The 14,524-nt window shown below is 47.6% G+C and overlaps 1 protein-coding gene across 5 annotated transcripts in view; it reads right to left on the bottom strand.

The window, feature by feature from the left end:
- thrab (thyroid hormone receptor alpha b) overlaps window positions 1–14,524 on the bottom strand; it is a 142,764-nt gene that overhangs the window by 29,384 nt on the left and 98,856 nt on the right. The gene's annotated exons all lie outside the window — the stretch shown is intronic.

The raw sequence follows: 14,524 nt of genomic DNA, 5'->3' as shown, positions 1-14,524 counted from the left end.
CCACTACAAATATGTCAACTTCCTGTGTGAAACAGTCAACATTATCATGTGGCCCTTTTATAATAAGCAATTTAGTGCAACACCAAACTTGAGACGTGAAGTTTAAGTGTAAAAAAACCCACCTCGGCAATATCTGCAACAGCCTGACCACTGGAACAACACATGCTATCAATCCACATCTTGTTTTTGTTGAATAATGATTTTGGTTACAATGTTAGTAGGGATTAAGAGTGCGCTGTAATAAGATCCGGTGCTACAGCCCTATGTTGCCAATACGGCCTCAAATGCCTTGTAGACCTGGACAGTGAAGCCCCAAGCTTGAGCCAAAAACGGTTTTTGGTTTCCTCAAAAAGCCCTGCTTTATACGGTGAGCTCTGCTGAGCTTAACTGAAGCATCTGAGGTGAGCGTGTGTCTGACCTGGGGCCGACTCACACGAGCTGCGGCGCCGCAGCCCGGCGCTGGCCCGCAACACGCGCACACGCCCCTGACCTCTTGCACAGTGCTGCCCGGGCCACTCCGTCACTATACATTTGTTTTGTGTTTTTAGAAAAGGACAAACATTAACGGGGAACCATTTCTAATCTTTCAGATTTGTACTTCCAGCGTCATCTTATGGATTTACACACTTGATGGAAAACACAGCTGTTACTGGGATGACCCTGCAGGCCGGAGCCGGGAGGGCCTGGTACCCACTGGGGCTGCGTGGACTGGGGGCTCGGAGGTATGCCCGAGACAGCACGCCGAACCCATGACCCGACAGGGTGTGCCGCTCTGAGAACGAAGTGGGGTTGGGCAGCAGGAAAACAACAGGTTCCAGCCCACGGCACCGGTAGGATTTATTTGGTGGAGCTGGGCTGATGACTTGACAAGAATTAACTGAACTGCACCGGATAAATAAAGGGCTGGAAGAGCAGCCAAAGACCTGGATGAGATTGGTTCAGAAGGCGGGGTGCTCAGCGAACCCTGGTCCGTATCAATACAAGCTCAGCTGTGCACAAGCAGGACATACTGGGGCAACACTCGCGGAGCATGGAGCCAGGCGGAGGTCAAGCATGCCTGCAGAGCAGGCCCAGAAAGGGTCTTGTCTCTGCAGGAGACACCCCCCCACTTGACATTTATTTCAGGAGACAACAGGTCAAGGCTTGGAGAGGATTACCGGCCAGAAATATCCCCCTGCTTTCTAAGAAACAGTGGCTTCAATCTGCCTCCAACCCATTCAGCCCTCTCTTTCCTTCCTCTCTCTCCCAGCCAGCTGGGCTCAGGCCTGGATGTCCAGAAAGCCCAGGGAGCAAATGAAGCCCCATATAAAATCAAAAACAAGTGAAGAAAAGGAAGCAGGTCTTACACGTGCAGGGTTTACAGAAGTAAAGCCCTTGCATCCATTTAAACTATTAAAACTGTACAGGAAGGTTAAGCTCGTTTTTGTGCGCTCAGAATAGCTGCGTTGAGATAATACAGTTAACGACTACAAAGCTAAAGATCAAAGCCATATTGCCTTTCCTGTTAATACTCTGACTTCCCCCCCCTCCTCCCAGCTACGACTCAGCCCTCAATGTCACTGCACGGCCCCACTGCCTCCTTCAGGACTTGGTCTCACAAGACCCACTTGCTTCAATGCAAACCAAGAGGTGACAAACACACTGCTTCCTTCTTCGCAGCCATGTCTGTGAGTGCTGAGCAGACAGCGACAACGACGTCTTTGATCAAACCCCAACTGTACCCTCATCCCAAACCGCCTCTGTCCCTCTCCGAACTTTGGCTCTACACAGCGCCTAAAACTGCCACCCTCTCGCCTTTCTTTCAGCTCCAACTACTGTACAGCACATGCTGCCCTAACTGTCCCAGTCCTTAGGGGTAGATTTTCATTCATTTCATCTTAATAAGCAGCAGCTAGACGAGTCTGTCTTTGCTGCTGCTCAGAGCAGGTGTGGGAGTCTGTGTATGTGAGTAGGGGGTGTGTGTGTGTTGCCTTTGATCTTGTACATTTGCATGGCCGTGTTGCAACACATTTCTAAAAAAAAGAGTTCGACTCAATCCAGGCAAACCAGTTCTTAAAGCCAAGGTGTAATTTTCCACTTATGCCCCTTGGGACTGAAGGGAGAGTGGCAAAGAGGGGAAAAAAAAGTACAAGAGAGAGAGTAGGTGAGGGTAGCGAGCCAAAGCAGTCAAAAACAATCTTAACTTTTTTTTAATGAGTTGACGTAAGTGACAGACAGCATTGCTGTATCCACTGGGGGCTCAAGGTGGGAAGAACAGGAGAAGCTCAGCGAGGTGAAGATGTTTGCTCCCAGTCACTGCTCAAGCCCTTAACCCTTCAGCAGCCTAGTGAATTGGAGTACTTCTCACGTAGGGGCAGCCCCAGCAGAAAGGTTATGAAAACAAAACAGAACTGCGAGGTACTGTGCAAATTATTATGAGCGCTTGCACTTGAGGTCTGTTGAGCAAAATGTATTCAAAACTCTGAACAACTGCTCACCCAAAGGTCTATAACTGGATCAATGGTGCCTTCAGGACTCCAAACAGGAGGTGCCTCTTTGCATAAAGGGTGGCGGGGGTCTGGAACAAACTGTTGTAGCTGCTGAAGCGGATTTCCAGAGATCTTTCAAAACATGGCTGGGCTCACGTTCCCGGGCTGTGCCTGCACACTGTAATGCACAGGCAGCCCACTTCGCCAGCGTACAGAGGCTGTAACACCAGACAGCTCATGCTTATTTGTGCTTATTTATGGTTAATTTATATCCCTTGAGCAAAGTTTCATTTCCTTTAACATGAGTACAGTAGCGTCTGAGCAAACCCACATCACAGAGACGAAGCACGGGTTGTGCACATACTGAATTAAGCGTGCAAACAAAATCCACTCTGTTGCTGTTTCAGAAGGTTTGCAATAATATAGGGAGCAGAGGGCTGGTCTGTCACCTACATAACATAACGAGGAAACTGCAGTGCCACCTGCTTAAACGATCAGAGAAAAACAAAAAGCTGGGCCTGCCCTCCGTCGCTGCCCCCCAGGCGCGTTCCAAAAGCTTGTCCACGTGCTGCAGTTTGCAACCTTATCCCGCAGCGAGGGAAAAGCACGGAAAAGCACCGCTGATGTCGGAGGTGTGTTTTTACGGAGAATTCCACAGGAGCGGAGGAGCCTGCCAACACACCAGATAAAAAAAACTCCCAAAAAACATGGAAAAGTTTCTGCACTAGCAAAATGTCATCCAGTCTCCCTTCCTTCCATAAGAACAACTATTGCAAATGCGTGTAACCGAGAACGATTTGAGGGTGTTTCGGTCTTGCAGAATAGATGTGTCTGCTGCAGCGAGACCCAGGAGCGAGGCGGACAGTAACTGCAGGAGACATCACGGGGACGGAGCACAAGGGCCTAGTCGCCTACATGCAGAAGACCTCCCTCACAGGACACCCTTAAAACATGTGCAAGTGGGCAGCAGCTACAACCCGAGTGTAACTGTACCAGAGAGAAACCGGCAGATGGGTGCGGCAGGGATCTGACTAGCACGTTTCACATGGAGCAGAGGAAGACGGTATCCCAAACTGGCACTACCACCTAGCTCGTCAAGCTCTCCGTCCCCTCCAAAGGGAGACAAGATCAGACCCCTTGCAGTGACTGTTGGGAAAATAAAGTCAAATAATGGGTGGGAGGGGTGGGTAGGGAAAGCAGTGTCCCAGGGCATCCTGAAAGTGTTCAGGTGTGTACAGTAAGACTGCTCTGACTCTTGACCCTTCCTGTGCTGAAACGGAAAACGTTCCTGTTCTTTTCCTATCCATATCTCTCTCGGATACTGCTCATGATCATGAGACCCTGGGAAGCCTAGGTCATTTTAATCACTTCTCCAGGTCAGCACAGCCACATGTACAGGCTGTCACACAAGCACGCTATCTAGACTGGGCTGCTAAACACAGAGTATGGATTGAGGAAGAGACCAGCAAGGTTCAAAGACTACCACCACTGCAAGAATCCAACCCAGATCAAAACAGGATACTCCCACCCAGCTTTCAAGATGGACTGGCAAATGAAGTTAAGAGCAAACCAGAATGTGAGCATAGCTAGGAAGCCAAAAGAAACCCAGACAAGCTCAAGTACTTATTAATCTCATGTTGTTATCCAAAGAGATTTACATTTGCTGGGTACTTTTACTGGAGCAGCAAAAAAAGCAAAAAAAAGGAGTGTCAAAAAAGCAAAAAAAAAGCAGTGTCTCACCTAGTTTTCGAACCTACAACCTTCCTGTTATGAGTCTAGAACCCGAACTACTACGGCTCACCTTAATGAGTGACTGGACCCTCTGGAAGGATCTCAGACTGCTATCCCAGGAGCTTCTGGGGTTAGTCCAGAGACTGTAGTCCAGCATGTACACTGGCACAATGCACAATCCAGGCTGCCCTCATGCTAACGGCACAGAGAGCCTCACACACACACTCCCAGACACGCAGACACTCTGTCCAGAGCCCACCCTGGGTTACTCCTGGCTCGTCTCAGCCCGGTGACACACTGCCCGTCTTTGATGCCTACATGAAACACTACATCGCTCACAAAAAACAAACTATGGGGGCCTGCAGTGAACTTGAATTGGAAACAGCAGACGGGCAGCACAAACACTGCTGCCCCCATTTCTGTAAACCTGCTAGAGGCTCTGAGGAACGGCTGTGCCCCAGAGCTGTATGGAAGGGAAAGGGATTGAGTTGCCTTTGTTAAGAAAAAGAATGACTACAATATTACAATCTGTTCTGAGTCACAGAGTGGATAACAAATGAAAAGAAAACTGAAAAGCTCATCTTTTTTACCTACAACTTTGTTAAATAAAAAAACGTAAAGAAGAGGAACAGGAAAAGTGTAAGTGCTGGGTTGACTAAAGAAAGGTTTGGTGCTGGTCACTGTAGTAGAATACAGGAAAAAGCTTGTTTTTCACGAAACTAAGAAAAAAACTGCAAAAAGACACCTTAGAGAGGAGTTTAATGAGGTGTGTATGTTATAACTCAGCCCCATGGCAAACTGAGGGAGAGACAAGGCTCTGGCATGCTTTCAGCTCCTCATTCACACAGGCAGCATTGCACTGGTCACAGTCGTGCAGCAGGGGGCGCTCTGGTCACCCTTCCACAGGTACTGCCCATCTGGAAGCTCAGCAGAGCAAGCTGGCCTTTATTTACATTGTGCAATTATTTTACCACACGCTGATCTCTTAGATACCACTCTTGGTAAAGATTCCTGAAGGTCCAAAGGGCTGAGGAATTATTCACTATCTTACCTCTCCCAATTCTCAAATTTAATCAAGCACTGGATCTTCACTAATAATCAACTCAGTGACAAACACCTGCATCCCTCACACAGCAGCAGGCAGGTTTGCCATTCCTATTCTCTCTCCCTCTCTCATTCTCTGAGATCACCTGTCTGGCTGCTGACGGTGAGGCACAGGGCCTCCCTATGTCGCCGAGTCCCATGGGCCTGTAAACCAGCCAATCCGACTCTAGAAATAGCTCTCACTCTTCCTCCTGGACAGACTGCAACCCTGGCTGTTCCAGCTGATTTTATAATCCTCTTAATTAGCCGAGAGGAGTGGCTATGTGCAAGCAGAGCCTATCCTAAGAGCTCTTTCCCCTCACGTGGAATCTCGGTCCCTCCGAATGCTAATTACTCCTTCCGACCAGCTGTGCCTCATTCTGCAGGTTCTTCCAATTAACAGACGGCCATCTTGGCCCTAGGCCACACCACCTTGGGCCAAGATAGTTGCTCTCTCACATAGCTACCTCTCGTTATGCTACAACAATTTCAAGAAAATAAAGAAAACAACTACTTTTTAAATTACCACCATACCCAAAATACTGTTGAAATTATGCTGTGCATGCTCTTGAACTGCCCCAGAGTGGCAGGCTGGCTGTAGAGGCTGGTACTCCTGAAGGCTTTTCTCTTATTCCCTGATAAAAACAAGTACGCAGACACTCATGGACAAGAGGACAGAGGACTTGCGCGTGTCTGAGGTGTGTCCCGGTGCCCGGCTCTGTGGACACGAGGGGCTAGCAGAGGCCCCCTGTGGGCCAGCCTGAACAATGAGCCCGGAGCCTCTTCGTCAGGGGCAGCTCGTTAGCCTCAGCGAACTTCACCGCCTCGCTCCTATCCTGCTCGACTCTGCCAAGGCACTACGAGACGCTGCCAAGAATGTAACCGCGCTTGAAAAACAAATTAGGCCTTCTTTTTTTTTTTTTAAAGGTGGAATTAAAGTTGCATGTGCCGATTCCTAGACAGGAAACAACATGTGCTCCCTGCTCAGAGAAACACTCTGGGAGCCTCTTTAAGAAGGAAATATGAGACAAATGAAACTCAAAACACAATTGCAGAACCCAAGTCTGCGCTCTCCACTTCAGCCTCATTTCCATCTTAAAATGAAACTGATCCCAATGCTATCATTTTTTAGACGATTATTTGCCTCCTCCTTATTGCATTATTACGCCATTGAAAACATGTCATTTTAATTGATAATACAATCTTCCCAGTTTAAGGTGCTTATTCTTTGACTGGAAGAGCCATGCTGGGCCAGACTTCTGTACTTCTTCAAACGGTGTCAGTTGGTATGAATCCAGTCCCCCTTCAGCAAAAGCTTCTTGGCGCTCTCAAGAGGCATGTACAGCAACTACCCTTGGTCACTCTAAATGTCTGCTACGATTTATTTTCTGTAACAGCCAGAAAACATATTTTTAGACATATCGTTTTAAAACTGCTGCTCTGCACGCTGGAAACGGCGAGAGGGCCTGTTGAGGAAAAGCCGAAAGGACTCTGGAGCACATCCCCAATGCAAATGACCGCTCTGTGTCGGGGACTGGAGCCGTCTCTGTGCGACACACTGCAGCTGTCCCGTCAAAACCCCGTCCGCGCAATTAAATCAAGACCCGCTGTATCTCACGGAGGGCCTTCCCGCCACGGGCGCCACTTTGAGGCTCTCTCTCTCGAGCCCCGCACCGAGGCAGAGCGCAGAAGGGCAGCGGAGGAGCGACGGAGGAAAGCCCAGATGAGAGAGCAGGACTGGGAGGCCGCCGGGGGCTGGGCTTTCTGGATCAGGCTGCGTGGTGCAGCGCCAGTGGATAATTCAGGCCATGTGTCAAAAGGCCTGGCACGGATCAGGCGATTCTCCCAGCACACAACCGGCGCGTAGTGGGATCTGGGGCGGTCTCCCTCAGACAGGCCTGCCTCCTTCACTCGCACCGGACTCACATCAGCCACTTTCCAGGGCAGCTCGCAGGCACGCCAGCTTGCGTCAGCACCGTGTCCAACCCATTTAGCAGTACAATTTCACTGCAGCAAGGTTTTTTATGCGTGTGTGTATTTGTATTGGTTCTGCATTCCTCCATCCCATCCAAGCATTGTGACACTGTTGATTCCCCGTTTCCTTCCTAATCGAACAAGATATCTTAAGAAAACAGATGGTAGACGATTTCAGCCAAAGAGCTGACCTGAGGCAAATTTTCATCTGTAAGTACACTGTACTGCAAATTCAGTTATTAGTTTCTTTAAGTTTAACATCAGTTAAATTAAAATCATGTGTAAAGTACAGATACATAAAAACAAATACAGATGAAACAGAAATCAACTAATGCGCAGTACTACTTCATTAAACTATAAATAGCAATGCTATGAGCGAATCTTTTTTTTTTGCTCTTCCCTGCCTTGCCATAGGGCACCGCCTAGGTAAAATCTGGCTCTCGCTCACTAGTCAGGTTGTACCGTTTTATGAATGGGCTGCCAAAGCAGCCGTTGCCTCGGAAACAAAGAAAGGGAATCCCTACGAGAGGCGGAGCCTGAACGATGACATCACAGTGGCACAATGGCAGGGGCAGTCCTTGCGCTGGTGTTTTCACATCCTCTCGCCAGGTTAGGAGAAAGAGTCAGCCAGGCTGTCTGGGCAGAGTGCCCGATCTGCTTGCGCACGGGACCACAGGAACCACTGCCAGCTCTACAGCATGTCTCCGCAAAATCCATGGCTGCCACTCCAGGCACTCGCTAGCGCACACGCCCTGACTTACTAACAAAACTTCATTTTCAAAGAGGCAACAGCCAAGTGTACTAAACGCAAGTACGTAGTGCTAAGCATACAGTAGGTGATGGATTATAATGTTCAAACCCGTGCCAGTGTTCCCTCTGCACCAATTTCAATACCTTCAGCCAGCCAATCCAGAGCCCCCTTTAAACACGAAAATGTTCACCCTATTTTGGCAAACTGAGCTGGATTTGAACCTTGAAACCAGTGACCTGAAAGTCGGGGTGTACAGTAGGTGTTTTGCAGTGCTACAGAGGTATATCCCTCTGAGTAAAACAGAAGGTTTATACAGAGACTCCTCAAGTCCTGTGTCATAGTGTGAACAGTAACAGTAAGCAGACCAGTGGTTAGAGAGACTCAGGGGTCTCTCAAGGCAAAGGAAAAAGTATCTTGAGTCTTAAAACGAGTAATTCAGTACATTCCACACATTAACAATTACAGTGTAGATTTTCATAAAGAACAGCCTCCTGTTTTACAAAAGACAAAATTTCAATTACTTTTTTCCCCCCACAAATCAGCAGTGGAAGAGGAACATCTTTCTCCTCTGAACCACGATACAAACGCAGGCAGAATTCATGAGACTTGAGCTCGATTCAACCACTGCAAGAGGCTGGAAACAATAAGACAGAGGGAGCTGCTGAAACTTCCCAGCACTGTCCTGTGTTTCCATGGTTGTGTTCAAACACCACGGAGAGCCAAGGAGCTGGTGCCGATGTGAACCTGGGACGTCGTACACCCCCTCCCTGTCCCCATGTCGGCAACGGCGAAGGAGACCAAGCTCTCAGATAAGGCAAAACAAACTGCAAACAAAATGAAAAAAGGCCATAAAAATTAAAGCAAATAAAACCCGATAAAAAACAACAACTTAATATTTGTCCATGTGGTTTATCTAGGCAGCCTTCCAGGGGTGAACATTCCCTTCATAGTCCAGCAATGTGCTGCTCTATTCTCAGGGTTTTTTCTGTGAACTGAAAGATAAGATCTCAAACCCAACCCCCCTATAGCCCCCCAAATTCCACTAACTAGGGGGTCACTATTACAACGCCAACAAATAAACCCAGGCAAAAATACTTGATAAAATAATTGGAATTCCTGGACTGCATTTAAACATTTAAAAACATTTAAAAAGCTATTTAGGGAGACTACAATGGATGTATTTGTGGGCGATATGTCACCATGGTTTTATGGGGAGTCGCTTGTATCGGTTATGGGGAGCCCTGCCATACATGAGTCCAGCCTCAACGCTTTCGAGCTCCGTCAGAACAAGCACTAGAGCAGCCCCTTCTCCACTCCGCCGAGCTGTCAGGTTAACGAAAACAGCACTGAAACACACTCCATCTCCGTCACCTCGATAATAAGCCATAAAAGAAAAGAAAAGAGGGGAAAAAACAACTGGGTTCCACTGCCGTCAAGCACCGCCACCTTCATAACGAGCCCTGAAATCCTGCCGTGCACAGGCCCTCCGGATGAGGAGGAGGTGAAACGGGAGAAGGTGGCAGGTCTGGCAGGGCTCCGGGAAAAAGGAGGTGATATTTTTGGCAGCGGCAGCGCTTTTGTGAGGCTGATCCGGCGGGCACCTGTGCAGTCCTGTTCCCGATTATCGGCACAGGACCCCCGCCTTCTAAGTGCACACTTGTGGGGTCGGAGGCAGAAGAACACAAGACGGACAGAGAGAAAAAGATCAGACTTGCTCCGGTATTCCTGCGGCGTCCCGCCCCAAGGGGCAAAAAGAAACCCTATATTTTTTATTTCCCCTTTTCATGTCCTTTTGTTTACTGTACTGGACCCTATTCCCTCATCCCCAGCCCTGACTTCAGCGGGAAGGAATCCCAGCAAGGGTAGCAGGCATCCATGTCAGGCCACCTGCGCGAGTGTGCACGTCTCCCCGTGTGCCTGTCTGGCACATGTGGATCTCTGCAGTGAGTGTGAGAGACTGGGAGTGGGTGTGCGCTCTTCTGTTAACGGGCCTGTTTGTGAATGGCCGTGTGGCTTGGGCATGTTGCCATGTACAAACAGAGTTTGGTCAGGATCTGTCTCCTTATCAATTACACTGCTTAGCTGAATATACTGGGTTTAGTTTTTTTTAAAAAATCTGTGGGAGGGGGTGGAAACTGGCAACAAAGCCCATATATTGTATGTAAAGGAATGAAAGGCTTACATGGTTCGCATGGAGAGAGAGTATAGCTGACGGGAAAGCACAGCCTTGCCACCAAGATAAAACACCAAGCACGAAACGGAACAGACACAAACACCTTTATCCGGTGGTTAAAGGCACATACACTGCGACTTCTCCTAGGATTTGAATACAAAGGCTGTGAAGAAATTTATTTAGTGTTCTGGACATGTCCAAACAGTACTCACTCTTAAAGCTTCTCTACCAAGATTTTTTAATGTTTTAAAACCCCAGCTATGCACATTTAGAAAAAAAGGAAGAAATCCACGAGCAGCCCTTACGGATCACTGGCACTTTCTACAATTTCTGCCTGATTTTCCCAAGTTTGGAAAACCTGGCTAAAGTTGCATGATATAGGATAAGCATGTCTTTAGGTGTTAGTTTCTCACTTCTTAGACCTGGAGGACTGAATGACAGAGGAACTGAGTTAACAGTCCATGTCAAAAACATCTATAACAAATGGACAGATCTGAAAAGCAGACACCAAAGACAGGCAGACGGACTTAGGGCCTCTCCACTCCTGCTGACATTATTCAGCCTTGTTCAAAAGGAACACCAGCCTTCAAGACACCTCCTTGCTCCTAGTGTTTCTTGGCCACAGAATAGAACAGGTAAAACACGTTATACAGTCAGTGAAGATATAAGGTAGAGAACACAGGTATGCTGTATACACAGAGTCTCGAGTTTGCGATGGTTTGGTGCAGAAAACTGTTGCAAATAGCTAAATTTGCATATAACCAATCCGCCCCTATACTGTTGCATAATGTACTACAGTATATAGCATGTATGGTCAAAAGACGTAAATAACCCTGCCTTACATTATAGTTAAAGTACTATTGAAGTTAATTTAAATTAACATTGAGCAGCTAAAAGCAACAACAGTAATCACAAACATATCATAATCAGCTAAAATAAACGCGAATTCTCCGCTGCATCGAGCAGCCTGCTCTGTCTCCCTCTGCCTCTGTGATGAACACACCCCACTGTAATGAAATGGACAATAAGACGGTCAGAGAGCCTGTAAAGTCATCTCCAGCCTGTCCTTCCACACACTGCTGACAGAACCTGGAGCGTTCCTGACGACACAGAAACAAGACAACTCTGAGATGTGGACTGGGTACATGGGCAGGCGGCAGTAAGAGTCTCACTCACTAGCTAGATTCGTTTCAAGATACGAGACTGTTGCACCGCTAATCTGAAAGTTGCAGTTAACCTTCAGCTCGGTTTCAGCCCACTCTGCTCTTCTTCTATACCAGACATGTTTCGCTCTGGCCAACAGGGAGTACTTGAATGCAGCACTTCCTGAGAGACACACTGGGCAGGACTCGCTGGCGCTCTGTTTCAAACTATGGTCACTCAATGCACGGCCTCCTTTCAAGCTGCCTGCCCTGACAGCTGCCGATATGGAGGTTTCCCTTGCTGACGGGCTCACAAGGTGAAGCAGAACACACTGGTGCAAGTACCGGGGTTCAGAACACCACCGATCTTCTAACGTGATAAAAAGAGGACTTTCGCTCTCACATGCTGGTTTTTGGTTTGAATAAGACTCACTGAAAGCAACGTGCGGTCAAAGAAAAAAACTTTGCTAAATGAATAGATACGATCACTTAACACTTCTTACTTCTTACTGTGCAGGACAGTGTGCAAACCTAGGAAGTCGACAGTCAGATTTAGGCAGATGGCAAGCTCAGCACATGCAGAGGGCACACCCTTTCACACTGTGTCAGCTTGTGAAGGCAGACTTGTGCAGGCTGAGCACAGAATCTACAACTCCCTGCCTGACAGCAAGATTCATTCTTGGGCAATGGAAAACCCCCAACCAGGCCAGCCAGTTTTTCCTCAATTGCCCAGCTGGGTCACTGCGATACAGACAGAAGCACACTGCCATCTTTCAGGCTCTCCTGTCCTCCGGCTTTTTGGGGTTTTAGCAATCCCCCGTGTTATATAAGGCAATGGACTGTGTCTGCCTACACAAGTGTGACTCAAAACACGCCCAGCTCCCAAGCAAACTTGACAATCATCAGCAAATACAGGGCTTGCCCAACATCAGATTAAAAATGAGAATATGAACAAGTTATAAAAAGCACAAGCCGAGAGCAAGTCTGATTGTGGTGGTGATGGAATAATCCCCTGTCATGCACTGCTCTTCAGGAACAGAAACCTCTTGCCCCCCTCAATATACGAGGCCCACATGATCGTCCCTTTACCAAACAGCAGCATTGTAAGCAATAATCCGTTTCCTGCTGTTCAGACCAATCTCCTTAAAATCAGGAGAAATTTTACGCAGCTTAATCTAGCGATTAAAGGAGTTTTGTGTTTGATAATCTTCAAAGTACAACACATTGCCATATAAAAAAAATGGAAGGAAAAAAACAACAAACACATGATTAACTTGTACTACAGAGCAAGCCATCAGTTCTTTAACCATTGCACAATTACTACTAACCAGGGGAAATCACTGTTTAATTACAGCCGACACAGTGGGAAATTGACACGAGCTGGGGCTCAGTGCCTTTAATGAGCCGTCGGCGAGGACAAGCCGGCGCACAGAAAGCAGCCAGAACACGACATTCGGGCGTGTTGTGTGGGAGGGGTGGGTCAGACCCCGCCGGAGACAATAGCAGAAGAAAGGGGGGGCAAAGTCCAGTTCAAGGGTCTGGCGTCATACCTCCTGCCTCTCCCTCCCCCTCTCTCAGTGGGGAGCGCCCGTCAGCGCGTTGATCAGATATGGCGCAGCGCAGGGTAGGCTCACATCTCTCCTCTCCCCTGCCATACCGCTCAGCCATCTCTGGGTCTAATCTCCTGGAAGGGCGTAATCACAGCCCCGCTCTGGGAGGGGACCTGCTGCTTTAGCCCCCAAATGAACTTCCAATGTGGCCACCCAGGTGACTGAACCAACCACAGCCACACTGTCACATGCGACAAAGACACGGGCCGCTGGGAGTAGGAGCAGACCTGGCAGGGTCTCCGAATCTTACGTTGATCTTTGATATTGACAATATTTTTCCTTCTCTCGCTTTCTTAGCCCCAGTTTGCAACTACAGTTTGAAGTAGCTGAAGTAGAAGGCAGGCAGAAGAGTAGTGTAATGCACTAGTTTGCAGAATTCCAAAGGCTGGGACGTGCATGAATGACATCAGTGGTCTTGCATTCACTTTGGTTACCAAGTAAACGAGCTAATCAGCCAACTGCATTAGCGATGATTGAGAAAACGGAGGCTTATCTCACGGGTGAAACTCTTCGTCTTCTGCAGTTTATCACACGAGCTATCGTCTCACTCTGGGAATATCGTAAAAAACCAGCCTATCCTTCTTCATACCTGCCAATTTTTGTCAGTAAGCAACTATTTCAAACATTCAAGCGTAAAACATTGAATAATTCCCATGCTGTCTTTCAAACCAGGATTATTTATAAACACCATTCTTTCATGCAACATGTTCTGTTCTTTTATGAAGAGGGTAAAACAAACTCCTGATGTTATAGCAATCAAAGAGGAATGTTTAGCCTACTTGAAGGAATCTTAAATTAGCACTGTGAAAAATTAATGTGGCAGTTTGCAGCATTGTTTTCCTGGTTTCTCATAGGGGAAACACAAGGAAAATTGGCATTCTGTTAAAAGTTTTATGAAGATGAATGAGCTCTGAAGAAAAGCAAGCTCCTCTGATCACTTGTTAAGTTGCTTGTCAGTCTCGCTGTGAGTACTGTAAATGTCCCAGTCACAACTAATACGTGGGAATGGACACCACCCTACTGAGCTGATTGGGCAGTATTGGGAGGCTTCTTCAGAACTCTTTAACAAAAAGGCTGAAGGCCTGGAGCTATAAATAGACGCTGAAGGAGAAAGACAGGCAATGACGAGAGCTGGGACACAGAAGTACTCTTCCTGTACATTGCTGCAGTACTGCCTGGCATAGCATCGTACTGGGCTGATCCTGCTGTTTTTGTGCTATCCAATATAAGAAAGGACACGACTGGAAGGAAAAGTCTTTTTCCTTTAAAAGGTAAATGAGCCAGTTCATGCTCCCATCCTCGAACCTGAGCTCCTCTGGCTCAGAGGAAGGGATGGACAGCCCTGTCCCTGCAGAGCTCGGTCAAAGTGCCCCTCATTAAGATTCCCCATGCCTCCAATCGGGGAGCATGAGGCCTATTTCACAGCTTAGACCTGGGCAAGTGAGAGTAAGAGAGTGAAAGTGACAAAGTTTTAAGTTTGTTGCTGTTTTGGGAACACCCTGTAAGGAACAATCTCAGATCAGTTCAGTTATTTCTCATAGTCCTGGCGCACTAAACAAAATGGATATAGAGAATACTAAGGTACAGAACGG

This window comes from Lepisosteus platostomus, chromosome 28 (assembly GCF_059453375.1).
Source record: "Lepisosteus platostomus isolate fLepPlt1 chromosome 28, fLepPlt1.hap1, whole genome shotgun sequence".
Lineage (NCBI taxonomy): Eukaryota > Metazoa > Chordata > Actinopteri > Semionotiformes > Lepisosteidae > Lepisosteus > Lepisosteus platostomus.
This window is presented reverse-complemented; position numbering and strand designations above follow the sequence as displayed.